Source organism: Electrophorus electricus, chromosome 6, assembly GCF_013358815.1.
Source record: "Electrophorus electricus isolate fEleEle1 chromosome 6, fEleEle1.pri, whole genome shotgun sequence".
In the NCBI taxonomy this organism is placed as follows: Eukaryota; Metazoa; Chordata; class Actinopteri; order Gymnotiformes; family Gymnotidae; genus Electrophorus; species Electrophorus electricus.
The window spans coordinates 4,393,824-4,406,821 of record NC_049540.1 but is presented as its reverse complement, the minus strand read 5'-3'; positions in this window follow the sequence as shown (position 1 = coordinate 4,406,821).

Below are 12,998 nucleotides of genomic sequence, written 5' to 3'. Positions count from 1 at the left end.
GCATAAACTTCGTCTCTTCTGCAGACCAGTTTTTGCTCCCATGTTTTGTAAACTTCCACTATAACGCAAAGGTAGGCTACATGCAGAGAACGTACTTAAACGTTCCGATTGGGAATGTAATAATAAGGGGATGTTTAAATAAGGATTTAAACATAATAATAACTGACATGTAAAGGATTACCCACCTTGTTCATTCCATTGTAATCAGAATGCCCTCAATCGGGCTAGTTTATTGGACATATTCTGTTTCAATTGAGCTATTAGACAGATTATTAACGGATTATCAGTCTGCATGTAAACGTGTCTTCTCTTTTGTGCAATTCTTTTTGCAAATCTATAGCCTGTGATTTCCTTTGTACAGTCCCTGGACTTTGTTAGTGTTACTTGCCTTTTGGATTACCCTTCTGTTGGAGTTTGTGACTATGTTGTTTGTACGTTTGAACGTTTGTACGTTTTGAACATTGCCTGTCTTGTGACTACAGTTCCCTGGATTACAATATAGACTTGTTTGTTAGTAATTGCTACACATGGATCCTTATCATCTTTTTGAGCAGTTGTTATAGCTATACATCAATCTAAATCCAAGATTTACACAATGACTCTTGCCTAAAACAAGGGTTACCTCTGTAGAAGATGCAATGAGTAAAATAATACAACAAAAGTAAAATATTTTACATTTAACAATAAACTAACTCCAACAGACATGTAACCAAAAAACAGCTAAGCACTACATAGAGGTCAATTATGCCTCCCCACCATTCTGTTGTTGGTTTAGCGCATGTGTCCTTTCCACTCAAGGACCAACTTGTCCAATAGAAGATTGAACATGATGACCCCTAAATAAAGATATGGCCTAGAATATTTTCTAGAGGCTTGACTATTTATTTATTGAGATGTTGTTTTCAATCTCATGTTATAAAGTTTAATAGCATATATTTTTCCAATTTGCGTTTGTGACTATTCCTGCCATTTATTGTCCATCATTCTTCATTTAAGACCATGTGAGAGCTCCTGAGTGGTCTGTATTGAAGCTTATGAAACATGGACTTAACACTTAAACATCATTTTTGAGCATTACAGACTTGTCTGATTCAGAACATTAAGGCGCTTTGTCTATAAATCTTGCCTTTGTCTCATACTGTTTTTGATTACAGACAGTTAGACTGAAATTTGTGCATTGTGAATTTTTAACTTTAATATAGCTAAATAAAAGTTGTCCCTGCATTGACCTCATAAATTGGTGTGGGGTCGGCAGGGGTCATGACCTACCACAGTGCCATGGAATTTGTTCCTTACTGTAACGCGTGGTGGCCCAAGTGCCGCAGGGCGAGGGGCAGGACGCACAGACTCCAACGACTGGAACGTATATTTGTTGGAACAATGGCACTCACACGTATTACAAACAATAAACACAAACATGAACATGAACATATAACAGTTGACATTAAACAAACACGATGAACACGCATACGTTTTAACAATGACGAAAAGAACATTAACACGTTACATCAACAATGACCACCACTCTGCACACTTTGACACGGGTTTATATACATTTAGGCGAATGAGGTGCAGGTATGTACAGGTGTGGTTATAAACAAAACAGCCCTCCCACTGCATGTGGCGGGCCAAACCACATGACTCGGGGGAGGCGAGCGTTCCGTGACAAAGTTTTTAACATCCATGATTATGATGTATGCTGAAGGGTCATTCTATACTAGGTGAAGTTCTTAGAGATGTTGATATTTAGCAATTTATAGTGTCCTTGTGTAGTTGTAACACTTCATTCAAAGGAAAAGTGACCTGGGTGCCTGTGTTTTCCTGTTGTATATAACTGATTAAATGATTGAATAAAATACCTTTATTATATGTTGTGTATCCAAATTATTCTTCACTGCTTCTTTGGCTTCTTTGTTTCTATACAATATGCATGCAGCCTTTCTCTTGTGTTTAGTGTGCTGCAAAGATGTGCATGGGTGTGCAATTCATACACCCTTAGTTCTTGCTGACATTGCTATCATTTGAATAATTTTGAATGATTTGAATGAATAACTACCTTGTATGTGATATCCAAGTTTCCATCCTTGAGCTTTAATGAACTATTTTGAATATGTGACTGTCAGTATTATAGTGACAGTGAGAATGATCAAATCAATTTAATTTCAGTAAATGACAGAGATATTAACTATTCACATCTTAAATATATGTAGTAGACATAATTCAGATGACAAACAGTAAATTTCATCTTCTAAGGCTGATATGTAACCGGGTGATCATGCTACATTTAGGATTAGAATCATAAGATGCTACTCACCTCATGTATGTAGTGCTGATGTCATCAGTCATGGTACAGATAAAGGAGATGCTCCTGCACTCTCCACCTTGTGCCATGTCTGTTATGTTTCTCAGAATCTCCTTGGCTGACTTGTCAGAAGCAGCACGTTTTATTTCACTTACAATCCACACAGTTGAAAAATCTCTTGAGTTTCTGTTCAGTATCATAAAAGATTGTAACATTAATATTTTAACAGCATTTCAAAGATATATCACATAGCTAATTAGAGAATGACTTAATTTAAATTTAGATTGCGCTAAAGAAAAAATTTGTTTGCATAGGACTTTATATTTTGCTTAAGAGGGGCAGATGGGCTTAGTTTTAATTCTAGATTTCATTTTAATTTTGAATGTTTTGACTGTTTTGGTCTATAAGAAATAATCACCAATTTACACATCCCATCTCTGGTCTTGTTGCAGTCTCCAGTTCCAGGGAGATCTACTAACACATGCTCCGGGAATTCTTTGTGGTTTCGAACCATCATTGTCACACTTGCCAGTATTGGCCAGTAACATCCTCCATGGCTTGAGTCATCATGCCTAATGTAGCACTCAATTGCTTTAGAGAAATCAGAAGCCTGATGGTGCATATAGAAATCACATATGAGCACAAAAGTAGAACCTGTTTCATATATTTAGTTATCCAGTCATAAAAATGTCACATTTTCAACAAGCCATACTGACTTACATTTTCATGTGTTATTTTTTTCTGTTCTGAGGTAAGAAACTCTGGGATTTTTGAGAAATTAACATCTTTCCTGAGGTCTTCTAAGGTCTTAGAAGCTCCTACATTTCCATACAGTGCTTTAATCTTTTGATCTGCCATTATTATGTCTCCTGAACATTCATTGTTCTGTCCTTGCAAATCCTTTTTAACCTCTGATATAACAATGAGGTTATTCAGCTCATCTTCCCAATCCTGAAAGTGTTTTCATAAAGGGCAAGAATTATGGACAGACTCCCATAATAGAATCAAGAATACAAGTCATCTATTCAGGTTTTATGTAAAAAAAAAAAAAAAGACCTTGTGCTTGATTTTGGCTGCAAGCAAAAATGATTCAGCAGCATCTTGATATATCATATTTTATGTTCTCTGATCTGAGGTGGGGTGGGGTGTCACAATTGAGAGAGAGAATCACGGGAGGGCTATTATTGCCTATGATGGCTATAGCAAACAATTTCTCTGTATTTTTATGTGGAAAAAGTAAACAAATCTCACAAATATTTAAGAAAAAGTAGAAGTAACCTATTTATACTTTCATTCAAATTTAATTATACATAGGATAAGATATCAAATAACCTGTGTATCCAGCCCACACACTTTATTCATAAGAAGCCTCTAAGAAACCACTACCTCACAAGCTATTTACAGGGGTCATCAGATAAGGACCTCCTTTCATTGGTGTTTTGCTTAATTGTGCCCACAGCACTTCTAGTAGGTTCAACAGTGAGTTCCAATGTCCAAGATCCATCACACCCCCCCCCCAGCTCACTTTAAACCAACTACACACAAAACCTCTTTAGATGTAAACCCATGTTGACCTCCCTGGTGACCAAGGCTGTGTACTCAGCCCCAGTGACGCTGTTAATGCATACTTGGTGCCACCAGTTCCAAGTGGATTTTACCCATTATTCCACCAAGCATTCCACAACATGATAGGTCCATACTGGCCTCTTCAGTGACTACGGCCTTGCCCAGCTCCATTGGCACCAGTAAGGCATGCTCAGTGCAACCGGTTTCATCTGGATCTATTCTAGACATGACGATGACATGACAATCTACTCACCTACCCAGCCCTCTATTTATCTGAGACACCAAAAACAGCCACTTCATCTTTATGATACAGTTCTTCAATTAGCCTGACTTTTCCTTATCCACAGCTAATGACTAGCCATTTCAGCTACTTCTGATAATTCCTCCACAGCTAGCCTTAGCTGACAGCCTCTAAAGCCAAGTTCCACAACCAAGAGTCTGGCAAACCTGGCTATAAATCCCCTCACACCTATCTGGACTGGCCTAATATACACCTGCCACCCACATTCTCTCACATCAGCCACTAAGCCTGCATATTTCAGCGTCTTCCTCTCAAAAGTTTCATCTGCTGCATCCTCAAATGGAATTGTTTACTCAATAAAATAAACTAGGGATAGGGCTATTTAGTTACTTTCAGAGTACTACACAAATCAGCCTCAGCATTGTTAAAGCAAACCCCTGTGGGATCCATAGTTTTTTTTATCTACATCCATTACCGATTTCTAATCTCATTCTTCAACCCATCTACCAATAGTACACTGCTCCTTACACACAAACCCAATCACTCTATTCGTATCATTACTGGGCAAGGCGTTAACTGCTATGTGCTTGTTATTGAATAAACATGCCAATAAGATAATCACCTGATTGTCTCCATGTATAGTGTCTTTGCAACAAACTAACTGCTTCAGCATCCCAACCCACTTATATAATTTTACAGCTAGGATTTTCACTTATCCACTGTGTTTTTGCATAGTTAGACATTGTAAGTTGCTCCAAGCAAAAATATAATGCATCCATTGCCCACGACTTAGTTTTCCAAACTAAGTTATTTGGCCTGTTTTCCTTGCCATTGCATACCTTCCATCCTCTTCTTGCTCATGATTAAAAATAGTATTCATTAACCTTCTCTCTGGTGATGTGGCCTTACTAAATGCTTTCCACAAATCGCCTGACCCAAGCCCTCTGTTTTACACTATCTCTGTGCTCCAAATCACTTCACTCTTAGTTAACCACCACTCCTAACAAAATTAAATTACGACTAACCTTAGCTCATTTAAATTATTCAAATAAACTTGTCAGCGGTAGCTCCATCACCCCTCTCGTATATCATGAGCCTAAGACAACACAGCACCCTGAGCCACATCCTTACAGCCTCATAATGCTCTTTAGCCTCTCTACTTCATCATAACCTAGTCAAACCATCAGTGGCCATCTAATATGAGACAGAAAGCCAAACTGTACAACTGGACAACAGTCTCAACCTGTTACCATCTACCTAAACTGTATTTTTCAGTATAGAAGGTACCAATTCTCCTCCAATCAAAATATTTCTCCTTTCACAATTGATAACCATCCAGACTTTCTTTGTTTAGCCTTCATCCTTTCCCACCTAAGATTACAATTTAACTTCGCTAGCAACTGCTGAGTATATAGCACAGTAGTTGTCATCCACAGGTTGGCTACCATCCATTTGACACTGTCACAAACTGCTGTAATATCTCCTGCCATCTCTAGCTCTTTTGCCTTGTCCTTATCAGAATGCACTCTATTGAGATGCTCCTTCAAGTGCTTCTTTACAATTTTTAACCTCCCAGATTTCTCCTTACTAAATACAGTTTTCAGAAACTTAACTGGACCATACAGAAGGCTGCCCTAGCACACTCCTTTTTTCCTCAAGACCTCTGCTCTCCTCAACACTGACAATCTACCCTTCATCTCTTTCTGCAGTGTATTAATACTCTCCCTTTCCTCCTCCCCTACTCACCTACAGTGCTTTCTAAATGACCTCCTGAATGAATCTATGTCTATTGTCCATGTTAGCTTCATTATGTTTTGTCTCTTTTTTCCTGCAACATATAAAATCTTGCCATTTCACATTCAAGCAGAAAAGTACATACTTTTTTTTTTTAATGTGCATGCTTATGAAAAGTATTTGCTAAATTATTTTGATTAACAAATTCTTTTAGAGACTTCTGTGGCCATAGACGTATTTTATAAGGTGTTTTTACAAAAATGGCACCAATCAAAAACAATCAGCATTTCAATAACTGAGATTACTGCATACTGCTTTTAATACTTATGCATGCTGGTAATCAGTTCCTTCTTTTGCTCCAAAATATCTAACATGTAAGATTTTTGGAATTTGTTCCTATATTTAGAATACAGATCTGCATTGATGGTGACCATTATCAACTCTAGGGGTTTCTAACTGTGCAGCTATAAGTTGTAAATATGAATGTTGCTGTTTATAGTGCAATTATGTCAATAATTGTAGAGTTTTGGTGTATGTTTTTGTTTCTTCTTCTTTTTTGCTTAAATGGCATATTGTATGTATGTTGCCCCTTGTGGAGAGGAGATTCTACTGAAAGAGCATCAAAAGGTGTAACCACTGACCTGAAAAAGCCCGAGAGTGAAATGTTACTCTTTTGTGAGCTTGCCAGTTGTTTTTGTTTATGTAAAAAATTAACCTTTGAAGATTGCAATCTGAGTGTGGATTTATTTTTCTTTTTTTCTTTTTTTTAACACCAGTGTCACAATTCCCTTCCTCATGGTTTCCCTAGCAACTCAGTCACATGCTCTGCTCTGCTCTGTTCCTAATCGTGTTTTTCCATTTATGAATTTCACTTGTTCCTTGTTTAATCTAGCTAGAATGTGTATTTAAACCCTGTTTTCAGTTTTATTTTACTGGTCATTGTCTGTTGTCTTTCCTGTGTGCTACATTATACACTGCTGTGTTCTAGGTTATGCCTTGCTTGTCTGTTTTGTTTAATTTCTTTGGTTTTTCATGTTAAGTTTCCTGTCTAGTTTTTTTCATTATGTATTCTGGTTGTGTTTAATATCCTGATACCCCCGGCTATTCTACCCTGGAACGTTCTATGTATTATGATTCTGGATTTGTCCATAATTAAGATCGCTCTTCTCAGCATTTACTTACATTCTCACTGTTATGTCCTTGTGATGTCATGAGTCTGTTCTTCATGCTGGGGTGTTTTACAGGTTACCCACATGAGGGTGTTTTCTTATAAACCAGTGAGCTGCAGAGATTAATCATCATTACAACACAGAGGACCTGACTGGCCAGTGGGATAATCAACCTGTCCCAAGTTCTTTGAATAGGGCCTTAGGAGTTAGTACTTTGCTGTCTAGCTAGGTTCTTAGATAGAGATGTATGAATGTATTTGATCTTTAGAGGCTTTATGCACAGGGTCTTGAGTGGTTGAGGTAAGAGTGATATATTTTATTTTGTTTTAGGGAAGTTGTGTTGGCTTTAGTAATTTTTTGTTTGTTGTGTTGGCGTAAAACCTACCCTGAAGAAATACTCTTGTTTAGATTTGGTTTATGTTGTTGTTATTACATATATTTTTGTATGTGTTTTTTTACTGTATAAAAAAAAGAAAACAATAACAATACACCACTGTAAATCCTGTATGTAGTGCATGTTTTTTTTATGTTGCACCATTTTTGGTCCTAGAATTTGAGCTCACGAAAGGTGTAGGTAATAGGGCCATAGCATTCACATCACTCTGCGTTACACAATGGTTGAAATAGACTACTGTTTTCTATGTGGGTCATTGTCAAGGCTGGGTTGTGTATACTGTCTCCAAAGTGGGCTGCCATCAAAAATAAATAAATGTGTCCAAATAAATGTACCAGATACAGTAGATGGTGAAGGTGGAATGTATCATTTCTTATAGCACTAGGGCCAAGACTTTGATTCTGCGATGTGACTTATCATGTTAGTATCAGTGTTCTTAAAATGTTCAATTAGGGAGAGGATTCCAAGTGCACCCGAGATATAGAGATTTTCCTTTTTAGTTGTGTGAGTAACATTGTACATGTTTAGAAGGTCCTTGAGCTTAGGTATCTCTGCATATGTTCATACCGGTAGACAGAATATTATACTGGTAGACACTATAGTGCAATCTCTGTGGAGTGTCAACATAGATAAAGTTTATCAGTACAAAGAATCATATTGTTATATGTAATCAGCTGTTAATTAATGGCTGTTCAGATAGGGATATTTATTTTTTGGTATCTTTAAGATATACCACAAAGCAGGATTATTGGGTTGGTGTTCTGCATAATTAATTTGAATGTTAAATGAAAGTAAAATAATATTAGCTGAATGCCCCGCAACCATGAGTGTAAATACAAGTTGTATTTGAATGGGATTAGTTTTACCTGGGAAAGTGAGGTAATGTAATTAGTACCCATGTACCTTAGTGATTTTAGTCCTGTCCATGTCTGATTTGTCAGTAACTTTTATGCTCTTGCATAGCTAAAGATTTCTATGCCTTTTACCTACTATAAAATAATCAGTAAAATAACCACAGGTTATTTATTTGCAGTTACCCTGAGGAAGAAAGAGAAAAAATTCAAATGAGAACCAACAGAACAAAATGGTTTTCACTTGACATCTGTAGTTTGAGCCTTCTGGTGTTGCTGTAATGATACAGGCTAGAGCCAGATGCTTGCAGATAAGGTCAGTAGGATAGGTAATCGAGAGCCAACATCAGATAACATGCAATGGTCAGTTGCCAGAGGGTTTGCAAACAAAACAAATGGGGTAGGCACAAGAGTAAACAGGAGAACAATCCAATTTTAAAAAGCCAGAGAGCAGTTCAGCCATGCAAACTAACTAGATATGGTACTGGTGGTATCTGCAACAAGGAGGCAAATACAGGTCAGTAGCCAGAGAGACAGAGAGGGATAATGTTTGGTATGCATGCATCAACCAGAGCAACCATGACAATACTTCACAAAGAATGAGAGTTTAAATAGATAGACTGATGTGGTAGTGATACTTTTATATTTAATTCATATAATATTTCACTCATGTATTACACTTTATTTGTGTGCATAATTAAACTATGTTAAGTATTATGAAAGTTCATGCTCTGGCTGAGTGTGTGTGTGTGAGGACCTCTGATACAGTCTTTGTAAGGGAGTACACCCTGGTATGCTAGGCCTGACCTTCACTGCACTGGAACAGAGAAAGGACTGCTAGCCACTGGAAGAAGAAGCATCTCACCTAATTGTAACTAGGCAGAAATGTAAATGAAGTATCATATGTCTCTTTTTGTGGCCAGTTGGTTAAGTCTTCTTTGTCTCTGATGACCACTGAAGTGTGACAACTCGCTTTAAATTTTCGCATCTGAATTTCTTTCTTTGGAGACGGTGTATGCTGAATAAACCCTTGTTCCCCAGTTGTGAGCGCTAAAAGCTGTTTTGGTATTTTCCTCAGTGATTCACGTTATCTTTAAGAGATAAAAATATTAATGTGGCACAGTATACTGGTACTACTGGTGCCAAATCAGCATTTATAAAAAGCAAAGTTTTTATTATGCTAATGATTATTTGATATATTTGATCTGGCTAATAGGAATCCGTTGCCTTAAGCATAATACTGACAACAATGACATTGGGATTGGTGTTTGAGATGTTGCCAGAAACAACCCTAAATGAGTTTGTAATATGAGCTGCAACAAGCATGAGGTGATTCCGGAGCAATGGTAGAGCAAGTGCAGCACTTTCTCATTTTGTTCAGAGACTAGATTTGAAGAGATGGTAGCAGCTTCAGTAACACCTGAGCTCATTGGAAAAGAGAGGATATGAAGTGGAATATGAAGCTCTTTTGTCATAAATGTGGACAAAAAATACAAGCCCCCTAACCTCAGTAGCACCAGTGCCAGTGCTGTAAAATCTGGCCAAATTGGCCAATCTGTCAGACAAGAATCCCAACCTTGTCAAACAATTCAAAGACTGATAAATGAACTCACTCCACTGGTATGTTTCTTGAAAGATATACAGAGTGATCAAAAAGTTTCTCCAGAGTAGTAAAATACATTTTCATACATGACCTACATATTTGCTGCTCCCCTCTCATCACATGGGCCCATACATTTTTGGGTATGGGCCACCTAGGATCAACACAAACAGGACAGCTGCTCACAGCCAGATACCGATGGCCTACCATACAATGAGATGACATCAATCACGTGGCTTCCGGCACCATCTTTGCAAGAATCAAGACCCCATGCACACTTCCAGCAGGCAAACTGCTGCCCCTGCTGTACCTGAGAGGCCCTTTTCCTATGTACTAATTGATCTCTCAATTTCAGACAGTAACACCATTCTTTCCACTGTGGATTGCTCTTTAAAAATCATCCATTTCATCCCTCTGCCAGCTCTTCCTACAGCTCTAGAGACCTTGTCTTTCTGCACATCAACCTCCTGTTTCAGCACATCTTTTGTCAGTTCAGGAGGACATAGCAGCAGATTGAGAGTTACAATTCAACGAGGGTCTGGTGAGGGTCTGGTGAAAGCTCTTGGACAAACTAAACATCACAGTTAGCCTGACCTCTGGTTAACACCTGCAGGCTAATGGTCAAGTGGAATGCCTGAAGAAGTTCCTGCAGCTATACTGTCAAGAATATTCTAAGACTTGAAGCATTTTCCTGTTCTGGGCAGAATATGCCCAGAACTCTCTACATCACTCTTCCTCATTCCATTTTGCATGCCTCCTGGGGTTTCAGCTGCCACTGAATCCCTGGAACTCACTGACCTCCTGATTTTTTGCAGTCTACCAGTGGCTAGAGGAGAGCCAGAGAGTGTAGGAGGAGATAAATGTCACCAACTTGAGAGGTGGCCTTCAAGTGAAAAGCTGATCAGGAGCAATGAGAAATCACCATTTACCAGCCGGGAGAATGTGTGTGGGTGACTAACATAGATGGGAGGAATGATCCAGGAAGGAAGATCAATCCCAGGTACATTCACTCACGTTCCACCATAAAAAGAATCAACAAAGGCATCTACAGGTCAACTTATCTGTGAGTAGCTAAGTGTCCTCAGCGTTTCACGTATCCTCCCTTAAGCCATGCACAGCAGGACTCTCTAGACAAAGTTGACCCTGCCACCATTCCTCCACCTCTACGAAATGATGGAAGACCCCACTACATGGTCCTTGCCCTTCTCGACTCCATATGCTGGTGTGGACACATTTGGTGGACTTGGAGGGATACAGGCCTGAAGAAAGGAGCTGGATACTGGCTAGTCAGATCACTGACCCCAAACTCATCAGTGCTTTCCACCATAAACATCCATCTAGGCCCACTCCTTTTTGCCCTTGCCGCCCCTGCACATGGGCTCCAGCAGGCCCTTTGGAGGGTACAGTAATGCCCTGGCTGGTATCCAGCTCACAGTCACCCAGCACCTGTCACCCGCACATCAATCATGACACTCAGCCATGACACTCACCATGACATCAATCATTTATTATTGAATTATTGCCTGCACCCATACCTTGTTGAATTGTCTACCTATTTAATCCCCACAGGCACACATGTTCAGCACTTCACGCTGAACATTTCTAGCTGCTTAAAAATTGAACAAGTCTGATTTTCGTGTTTCTTTTAATGAAGTCTATTTGTCTTCCCATCAATAGCAAATTTAAAATAAAATTTTGTATTTCCTCATCCACGTCTTCCTGCTTCCAAAATGATAAACCTGTCTGGATAATAATATCCCTGATTTTATAGGCAGATGTTGTTTTAAGATGGACAAAATCTAGATATTTTGGCCATTGATTCTAGCTATATTTGATGGCCTAATGCACAACCACCAGAGAGCTTTCCAAAGTATGCAACAAAAAAATGGATGCTGTCATTGTACACTTCATGCCCAAGTAAATTTACCCATTTTGTTTTATTTCTGTGTGGGTTTACTGTCTCCCTACCAAAGTGCTTCTTGTTCCTGTTCTAACTCTGTCACTCAGGCTCTGGTCTAAGTGACAATCATTGGGACTGTAACAGTTGTGAGCTCATCCAGGATATAAAGTGTGTGTGTGTGTGGAAGGGGGGTTGGCATTTTTGTCTTTGTGACATTGTGCAAAAGCTGAGTTTGAGCTGCATTTGTTCATTGCCTCCTTGAGCACAGAGAAGCTACAGAGGTACCATGAGGATGACCTACGTGAGGATGACCTTACGATAGCTGCTCATTATGGCATACAGGTTCCTAGGGGCCTTTTAAAAGAAGGAATCGGTGAGGTTGTATGTGAGGGGTTAGTCAATCTATCACTTCCTTCTTCTCCGGTTGAGTCAATGCTTACACCTGTAGGTGTATTCCAGCAGTCAAGCAGGCTAAATTGCAACAGAGAATAAAACTACCTTGCCTTGGTTTTATCCTTCATCACTGTTTTTGTAATCTGTGTCTAGTAACATGGCCTGTGCCAGAGTATGCATTACATTTGTTGAAATGGAGGCACAGGAAAAGGCACAAGACCGACAGATGGAGATGGAAACTAGGTTAGCTTTGAGAAAGATGGAATTGAAATTAAAGGGAAATCAGTCTATGGAGTTAGCCCTAGAGGAGATGATGAGCTTGTAGGTACTTCCCTGGCCAGTGCCCCGAATTCTCCTCCTCATTTCTCACCTGCTTCCACTCATGATCCTGATCCTGCTCCTGTGGTGAGGCTAGCCCCTATGCCACATACTGCAGTGTCAACTGTTGTGGCTTCTGCTATGTCATTCAATGTGATTCTCTAAATTTCCTCCATTTAGGGAATCAGAGAAGGATGCCTATTTGATGCCAGAGGTGGATTCTTATGAATGCCTATTCTAGTGCATTTGAGTGCATAGCTGTTTCTGAATTGGCCTAAGAATGGATGGCTGCTGTTACTCCAAAGCAAACTAATTGTTCTGCAGGTTTGCTCATCACTGTGCCTAGAGGATAGCAATAGCTATGAGACAGTGAAAACTGCCATCCTCCGTGCCTATGATTTGGTGCCTGAGGCATATAGGCAGAAATTTAGAGGGCTTAAGAAGACCCCTGTGCAGATCTTTGTAGAATTCTCTATGGAAAAATAAGTGCTCTTAGATAAATGGTGTTCAGCAAGCAGGGTGAATAACGT